Source organism: Chaetodon auriga, chromosome 22 (assembly GCF_051107435.1).
Source record: "Chaetodon auriga isolate fChaAug3 chromosome 22, fChaAug3.hap1, whole genome shotgun sequence".
Classification (NCBI taxonomy): domain Eukaryota; kingdom Metazoa; phylum Chordata; class Actinopteri; order Chaetodontiformes; family Chaetodontidae; genus Chaetodon; species Chaetodon auriga.
Window position 1 is genome coordinate 15,384,624 of NC_135095.1, and position 9,748 is coordinate 15,394,371.

The 9,748-nt window shown below is 46.7% G+C and overlaps 1 protein-coding gene across 1 annotated transcript in view; it reads right to left on the reverse strand.

Annotated features, from left to right (window-relative positions):
• Window positions 1-9,195, reverse strand: part of ptn (pleiotrophin) — a 40,304-nt gene extending 31,109 nt beyond the window's left edge. Inside the window, exon 1 of the mRNA XM_076721670.1 lies at window positions 8,887-9,195. The gene's annotated coding sequence lies outside the window, so the exon portion shown is untranslated. The remainder of the gene's footprint in view (window positions 1-8,886) is intronic.
• Between the last annotated feature and the right edge of the window lie 553 nt (window positions 9,196-9,748).

Below are 9,748 nucleotides of genomic sequence, written 5' to 3' on the forward strand. Positions count from 1 at the left end.
CACTTTTATTGCATTGTCTTTGGGGCCATTTGGCACGAGGAGATGGAATTGGGAGGCTAACATGGTGCATTGCTTTCATCTAGCACTGTCTTCCACTGCTAAGTTTCCTGGACAGAGACGAAGTCCAGTCTATAACCTGTGGAGTCCAATTCCTCATAGAGTGTGGCCTTGCTCTCTGGAGCCAAATGCTGATCTGAGACTAACATTCATTAGAACAATGGGTATCACAAAAAAAGGAGCAAACAATTTAAGCAATCAGCTATAAAACATCTCTGATACCACCTGGCTGAATGTTAATTGAACACCTGTTTTCCCAAAGAGTCCTCACAAATCTTGCCTTCACACCAGACTTAATAAGCATATAAATAACTTTTTTATATGAGATGTTCTTGACTGGAGAAGAGAAAACAAAAAAAAAATGGCAGTAATTGGCATGTAATTGGCCTGCAGGTCCCTGGAGGTAACCAAACAGTGTGTGTGTGTGAGTGCGTTGTTTTGTCTGCGTGTTTGACAGAGAGTTGGAGTTTTAAGTGGAGAGCAGTCACCGAGGACGGCACGTGCATCACCACAGAGATCCACCGCCTGAGGTCCTCTGACGTCAGCTGCACAGGCTGATGGGAATTCAATACACAGGATCAGCACCGCCTAATTTATTCCACGATAAAACGGGCTGCAGCTCGTTCCTCTGCAGTTCCACGGACGGCTGGGGCCCACGAACGTCGCCGAAATTCAGCTCAGGAGGTTTCTGCGCATCAGTTTGAACCTCCTCTCGCTTATTTGTTAAGCAGCTATAACAGGTGCAGAATAACAAAACACCCTCTGAAGGCAACAGTGAGGCCAGTTCAATTGCGGTGCCGCCTGCTGCAGTGGTGTTACAACACAGGACACTGAACAATCCAATATTCCAATAAGCCACATTCACTAAAGAGTGCCGAAACATCTATTTTGACTGGAAAGGTAGCCGCTGCGTGACGTTTCAAAATATGGCCCATTGTCCAACCTCATCTAGTCTCATTCCTCACGCACACACACACACACACACATGCAGTGCTTGCTGATGTCCACCTCACAGATCCGTCCCATTCACCACCGGCCTGCCTCTGCAGTGAGCTATTTCCATCCATCAGCAGGGCAGCCCACCAGATTTCCTGTGTGCCCACTGCTGTCATTGTCTACATTCATCTGCACAAAACACTATTTGCTCTGGCTTTATTTACCAAACCATAAAATGTGGCGATGCTATATGTGGCACGATTTACAAATAAATAAGGGAGCCCATCTCGCGGCATGGACACATCCAATCATTCCCGTCCAAAATGAAAACACAACTCAGAGCTGCGGCGCGAATGCCAGGAGCCCCTCGATGACACGGGCTGTGCTCAGCTGTGGGGCGGGTGCAGGGTTAAAGGGTAGACGGAGGGGGGGGCGTAAGGTGGGGAGGTGGAAATAGCTCATGCCCACAGTCAGAGCCCACGGCATTAAACACGACCTTCCAGCTTGCCACTGAGCATTAGGACAGTCAGAGGAGACATCGAGTCCTCGTACGAACACTGCAGAGTGCACCAACACCGACTCTTTGACTTTAATGTGTGTCACACAAGCCAGCGCAGTCAAGGCTGCCTCACCCTGTGTGAAAAGAGCATGCAGGTGCCCCAGACCGACACCGAGTCGGTTCTCTCTGCAGCGTGTACGCAGTCAAAAGAGCCGCAGGAGAAGCACGAGTTCGTAAACTAAAAGGTCGAAATGCAGCATTGCTTGCACGTAACTAATTAGTAAGGTTATTGACAAATAATATATCATGAAGACGGTTGATGAATTACAGGAAAAACCTGAATAAATTGGTGGAGAAATGCCCATAACAACTTAATGCGCACCAGAAATTAAGGATTATGCAATAAAGTTGACAAAAAGCCAATGCAGGGATAAAAAATCTGATCTAAGATATTAGATTTTGAATTAATAGGCCTTCAAGATGGCCCACCGTGAAGGCACAAAGTAATTTCTGATACTTTAAAGTGGAAATTTGTCCCACATTAAAGGTGGCAAGGTTATTAAATATCATATTATTAAAGTCAGTTACGGCAGAAGTCTGACTGGGGAACCTGTACAGGACTGCAGGGGTTCAGTTCCTGGCAGCAGTGCCCGACCCCAGTTGGCAGCGCTGGTGAGGGATGAGGAAGCTGGTGAGGGATCGAGTCCTCGTCACAGCACTGATTTGTTCTTCTTGTTCACTCTTCAGCCTCCCCAAGCCGAGAGCGGGAGATAGAGGCATCAAGGATGGCGGTGCAGAGGGGACTGGCTATTCAAATTAAGGCAGCCCCCTGATTTTCTCCATGTCCCTTGATGATTATGTTTAAAGGTCACTCGGGGTTCAAAATCTGACTGGAAACAAAGGATATCTGAACGTGCTTGTTCCGGGTGCAGCCCCAGGGTCCAGCTTTAGTGCTTTAAAACACTGTATGTTCTTCTGAGAGCACAGAGGTGGCCAGCTGGTGTCCAAGGGCATCTCAAGCGGCGTTTCCACCTGTTTCTGTGCCCTTTTCCACAGAGGAAATGGCAGAAATTGAGGTGGAATAGCTGGAAGATGAAAGACATTTTACAAATGCACTTCGACGTGTGGCACTTGCTTCTTCTACTGCATTAACACCATGCTGCCGCTCACTGTTATCTGCCTCCAGTCTGTCAAAAAGAGGAGGTAACAAAAAGAGCACAGTGTTGGGAGGAGGCACGTAACTGCAACATCCCTGGTTCGAGTCCAGAGGGGGCCCTTGTCCCATGTCACCTCCCTCTCTGTAAACCATAAAGGCTGATTAGAGGGTACATTTGTCCCAAGAGACAAATTTGTTCATGAAAAAACACAAACATCTTCTGAGGTGGGACGCAGCGGTGAAATGCCTTCATGTATCACACTTACTCACGCTCCATTAATCACATAATCTCGTCATGTCCTCATGAATATTTTCACGTTAATGTAGTCAAAGCGAATGTGCAGCCATTTACATTTTTGGGGAGTTTTAATGAAAACGTGGCTCCTGTCAGATCGTGTCAGAGCCTCCCTCTGGGAACGCTGGGATCGTTCTGCGATAAAACTGTTGGGAAGGGACGGTGGCGGGTGCGTGAGGAGCGGATGTCTCAAGGGTAGAGAGACGCCCCTGACGCCCACAATGCATCAGGCTGAAGAGGGCGTCAACCGAGAGCCACTCAGAGGGCTAAACAGAGCGAGTTCACGTTGTGTTTTTGCCTTCCCTCTCCCGGGACGCTGCCTTGTACTGTACTGTCCTCGTCATGTACCGAACAGCATGTGAACTGTTGCTTTACTAGCCCCGCTAACAACTCTAAACTCCAGCCGAGACAGAGGGCAAGGCCGCAGCCCTGGCCTGGTGTTTGTGGTCAGATGGAATGTGAACTCCGGGTGAGAAAAAAGAGGGGAAGTAATAATGAGGCATCCCCCCTCTGCTGGTTGTTTGTTTGGACAGACCGGCTGTCTCACAGCACAAGCTGTGGATGGAATACTAATGGATATGACTAATGATTCTCTCTCGCCTCTCTCCCGATTCCCTCCTACTCGACTCTCCTCTCTCGCTCCTCCTTCTCTCCCCTCCCCGCCATGTGAATGAAAGTTTTAGCTCGCGTGTTACAGATTCAAAATGCATGATTCAGTTACAACTGCAGGGACAGCTGTGACATGCACGTGCGTTTCAAGGTATTTAGGACAAATAAATAATGCCTGACACGTTTTCTCCCTCGGGGCTTTGTTGAGCACACCCCCACCCTTAGTGATCTGGGGTTCTAATCACTTATTGGTGGGTGGACATAACACCATCCTTGGTTTTTGCAGCCATCGAGTGGGTCTGTCTAATCCTCTGCACATCCATCTGAGGTGTTTAGCTTTCCAAATCATACCTTCTCCAGAACGTGGTGCCTTGGGGGAGGAACAGGAAGACATCCCAGAGTTGCAGAAACTCTCAACTGGGCCAGATTAAAACCTGCTGAGATTCAAACAAGGATTAGACACCCCCTTTGGCATTAGGAGGCTGTATAAACTGTTTAAAATTATTTTGGTATTAAGTGTTGAAGATTTGGCCTTTAAGCAGCCTGGTAACCACTGTTTGGCCTAATAAAAAGAGCTGCAAGAGCGAAAAGGAAGAGATTTTCTGTCCTTCTGTCCTAAACATATCGTTTCACTGAATTAGTTGGAGGGAGCCAGGTTAAAGAAATTGGATGTCCCTTTCATGTGATCACTGCATTTAAAATAGAATTGAATTTCATGACAAACTGTGCAAACCCTTCCGATAAGAGAAGTTTGTCACCGCAGCACAACATTACCATTAGCAATCCAATTAGCAGTGGGATTGGAATGGAGACACTAAGTGGGAGACGGTGTTCCACAGTACGGCTCACGATCAATTTAACTTTCCATTCGACACCAGTGGCCACATCACAACAAATCCCAGCATCCCTGTGAGTAAGAGCAGCTTGCCGCCACGCGACTGAGCGCCTTCGTCCTCCATTTACAACCTACGCACTCTTTACATCTTGCGAGAATCGAGCTCTCTCTGTAGAACTGATTATTATATTGCTAATAACTCTGCCGGCCGGGTCGAATCCACTCCCGGCTACGGAGCAGCCAAAGAGCGGCTCTAAATAAAACGAGATTGCATTGATTGAGACAATAGATTACAGCATTTAGGCGAAGCTTTGGCAGCATATTGGCTGCACGTTATTTAATAGTCCCCTCAGGTTTTACCTCTGGGCCATTTAGCAAGGTTCTGCATTGGGGAGAAAGTTTTCCCAGTCGATAATGTGGCTTACTTTTATTTCTGCTGCACCTGTTATCAGAGAGAAAAGGACTAATGGAAGGATGATCAATTAAAAACATTTCCATGAGCAATTACCACTGCATTCATATAACACTAATATCCAAAAATGTCTCCAATAGGCCATTTTTTTTCTTTTTCATTTTAAATACAACTGAAGCAGCCCCGCTGGCCCAACTCTCCTCTTTGTCTCCAGCTTTCTCCTTTTTCCTCTGATGACATGGTGCGTGAGAGAGACAAGATCATGCCTCAGATCATTAGAGGAATACAAACACTACCCACTCCCCTGTGCTTCACACTCTGAAGCCTGCACACACACAAACGAGGGCTGAGGGAGCGCCCTCAGGACCTGTATTCCCCGTGTGACATTTGTTAAAGATACTGAACTACTGCTACTACTTCACCGCTGCCATCAACCTCATTTTCAGCAGCAACAGTAACATCTCTGTTCAGCTCAACGGAAAAAAAAAACCCTGTACCGAAGCGGCTGTGCACCAAACTGCACAATCAGGAAGTTAGTGACTATCTGGAGAACGCAGTGCAGCTAAATAGCCGGATATTTCCCTCAGGAGTGGTTGAGATGTTGTCTTTAAGAGAGCTAAAGGAGAATGAATATTGGACTTGCATGCATCAGTTGGACACAAACACGGCGCCAAACGAATGCTAATGTTCTCCTTGTCTTCTTCATGTGTGGATAAACTGTTTGCTAGCTTTATAGGCTGATAATGTGACATTGACTACGTTTGCATGCACAAAACACTCAAACACAAGAGGCCAAAAATCAATGAATCCCGGTTTAACGTCTTTGCTGACTATTTTTGAATCAGTGCAGTGCAGCTGGATAACGTTTGATGTAATTTTACAACTAAAACAGCCAGCCGCTGATTTATATTAATTCCTGTACAGTAAGAAAATCAATTGGCAGACTCACGTTACATGAAGCATTTCATTAAATTAGATTAATCACAGAGTTGCCTTTGCAGTATTCTCATAATGGATGCCTCCAACATGGTCTTGCCAAATGATTAATGATGATGAAGACTTGCAGCAAAGGGGATAAAACTTGCAAAACCACTGATTTGTTCTTTTAAATCTTAATGTGCCACAAATCACCAGTGAAATCAAATCAAACACATGCAATTAAATGTTGTCCAGCCTTCCACTGCGGTATGTTTCCTGTCTCCAGCCCTGCAGCCTTTGCCCTTCCTTCTTTCAGTCACCTACCGGCAGGTCTGGGGACAGTTTGTGTGCGTTTGTGCATATGTCTGTGAGCTTGTGTGGGCGGCCGTGTGACTGAGCAGGACACTAATGAGCGGATTGATTACAGTGGAAAGCCTCGGGTTATCATTAGCTCTCCGAGGATCAAACGCCAGATCAAGCCGACAGCAGGGTGGGGAGACGCAGGCCACGATTAGGTATTTGTTTTTCCACAGGAAAAGTAGAAAATCCTCGTGCATTTAAGGAAGGAAAGAAACGAGCGCCTTCTTAAAGCCGCAAAGCGAGATGGTGGATTCTGATCAAAAAGCGACTGAGGGTTTCGCGGTGTGCCTCGCCACTTACGCGTTAATACAAATCCTGACTTGTGTGCATAAATTCATCCACAGAGAAGCATTAGTAGCCCCATCAATGGACTCCCTCAGACAATGGGGACCAACACCACACAAGAGGAACATTCTCTCATCACCGGCTTAGAGGTTCTGCAGACAGCTTTGATTGTCTCGTCCTTGCCTGTAATGAGATAGCTGCTCACTTGACGTCTCCATGAGAACGTCTGCGTTTCCACATGACAATTAACCCAACAGCCTCGGGTGCCGGTCCCCTCGCAGTCCCTGCTCGTCTCCACAGCTGAATAAAAGATTAGGTGAGATTTCAGTGGCAAGCTCAGGTGCTTTAATTGTGAGCTCCTCTGCGTAGCCTGAGGAACTGTAGTTAAAGGGTAATTCCACTTTAACACAGCTATTTTCACAGTATTGGACATTATTTTTTATCGACTATTGAATGCTATACTCTGCCGTGACCTTGGGTTGCAATATCTTTGTAAAAACTAACGCGAGAGGGAAAGAACCATTGATCACTGGCATTGTGTTGCATTATGGGACCTGTAGGATCCAGTGTTTTTGGAGCTTGATCCATGTTGTGAACTAAATGTCAGGATATTGGAGCTTCTGCTGCTCAAAATCTGTCACCTGTGAGTTAAAACCTGTGTGACTGTTTCTGTCACACTTCTTTCAGCCCTTTCAGACAACCAGAAACAGTGGCCAAACAAAAAAAACAACAGCAAGTCGCGATACACCAGAATCCATCTTACTGCATCTTCTGCGCTATGACGTCTACGGCTGGATGCAATGAAGGATAGTTCCTTGACAGGCCTCTCTTCTGGCACCCCTCCCCTCCTTTTTTTCTTCTATTCCTCTCTTTATCCTGTCCTCCCTTTCTTTGGAGGCCCTCCGGACCCCATCAAGGCTCATTCTGTTCATCCCACATGTGAGGGGTCAGTGCGTACCCCACAAGAATAAACCAGCCACTCAATGTGAGGATCTTTGTGTATGTCCTCATCCCCCTACCCCTCTTTCTCCCTCTCTCTCACTTACTTGTGCCCTATAGACGAGAATTGGCTCCATTCACAGCCCTTCCCTCCCCCCTGGAGCGGGCTTCTCAGGGCCCTAACAGCGCAATTCTATGCCTTATTGCTCCAGCTCCTCCATGGAGAACAGTCTCGTCAAAGCATTTGTGAAGACACAGACGGAAATGAACTGGCTTTGTGCTGCTTAGTCTTGACATATAGGCCAGATCACGTGGTGAAGTCTGTGGGGCAAGCGTTTAACAAGAGAAAAGGGCAGAATGTGTAAAATGTCTCTTAAAGGGCCTCCAAGTGGCCATCTTGGAAGGAAAATGCCAGGATCTTTTTAGAAATGAAGCAGTTTTATGAGTTTGGCCCTGCTGGCCGTCCTCCAGCTTAATCCACATTGTGTTCTGACTTCCTACGGACCAAAGCTGGTTTCTCAAGCTCATCTCCACCTCATGTTTAATCTCCCCCGGCTCTTTCATTAGGACCACACCATGTGTTGATTCTAAAGAAATGAAGCGGACACCTCATTTCGAGCAAGAATGAGCCGGAGAAGGCTTTTGTCTGCTGCAGGAATGCCCATAAGACAGAGAGGAGCACTGTTTGGTCTGACTCGGGTTGCTATACCAGTGCTGGAGAAAGCCATGGCAACGCAAGCAGAAGGTCTGCCGGACCACATAGCGCTGATACAATTCAGCTGCTCCGGGTTTGTCATTCCAGTCAGGCCTGACCCAAATTACGACATCCTGGGCAAAAGTGGCCCACTTCAACCAGCACGCATGCACAGACATACTTAATCGGGCTTGCGTATATTTGGCTGGTAGCGATAATAAACAAAACATATGGATGTTTGAAGTCTAATCACTGAGGAAACGGCCCTGTTAATGATTTAACACCACAGTCCGTAGCCCATGGCTGCTGGATTATTGGGACTTTCCAATTGTTTACCCAACGTGTCTAAAAGCCACTTTCCCATCTGCGCTTATAATTCTCAGCATTTTAAGCTTAATAGTCTTTTATGTTTTCATATGTTTATTATCTCCTATCAACAGCCCCAGGGAAAAAATCTGCTTAAAATGGGAAGAGCAACAAAGAAGCGATTAGGACCATGTCTACAAAAAGTATCAGGAAAAATGCACAAATGCAAAACATTGTTTTGATCACCAGAGAAACTTCGGCTGAGATTCGTTTGCAACTTTGCCCAAAGTTTTCCCATCGTGAGATTTAAAAAAACAACGTGAGCACAACGGGGGTTGATACTGACAGCTCTGGAATGGCATAAATCCCACCCCCGACATTCACACACCACCACGAAGAAAGCAAAAAAGCATCAAAAGTGGACTTCCTATCGTCCACCGCCGAGTCTGTCTGCGCTGCTCAGCTCAGCTCCAAACTTTTCTGCCTGCCTGGCTGCTCAAGTCACCACCTCACCATCACATCACACCTGTCCCACAAAGGCCATGTATCATGTGCGCACCCAGGGTTTAAAAAAAATCCACTTACGTTATTTTGGAGGTCTGGTAGTTGTATATCAGAGCTTGAAGAAGTTTCTCTAGACTCTTTTCATCTGCACCTCTGCCCCGCTGCCCTGCCTCTCCAATACTATTTCTCTTTGTGGGCTGAGCATACGATAGCTGTGTAGTTTTTTTTTTTTTTTTTTCTTTTTTTTGTGTGTTGCATGGGGTGAGGGGAGGGTGATGGGGTGGGTGTTGAATGCTGGGTTTCCTGACTCGTGATCAGGAGCTCATTACCCGCAAGGTCACTCCAGGGACGCCCTGCCTGGCACTCACTGAGACACCGGAGAGAAGATGTGAGATGGACGATGAGAGTGTGAGAGAAAGAAAGAGAGAGAGCAGTTAAGAGCCAAAGTGCCTGGGAGACCCGTGGGGACGAGGGGAAAGAGGCGAGACAGAGGAGAGAGGCGCAAATACATGTAAACAGAAAGAGAAGGGAGACGGTGAGAGACACTGATCCAAAAGGCAACAGAGAGGCAGATATTCACAACAACAAAATGTGACTGCGGGAGCCCACAGAGGGAGGAAGGTGGGAACAGCAGCCCAGTCAAACCACACTGAGTTACATAAAATATCTTGTTGATCCATGGAAAAGTGAGTCCGACCGCAGGAATCAATGGAATATTGACAAGCACCAGCTGGGCACTGGATTTGTTTTTCAGCATTTTATATGGGCCAGCTCTGCAAAAACATGCTGTCATGTGAATGACATCTGATCATGCCATGTTTTTTCTGTGTCTCTGTGGCCTCACTGAATGGTTGTCTAATGTTATACAGTAGCTATATGTGTTGAGTTTTTGATCTCAGTGAGACTGCGTGATCACAGTGAATGGAGTTAGAAATCACTGCTC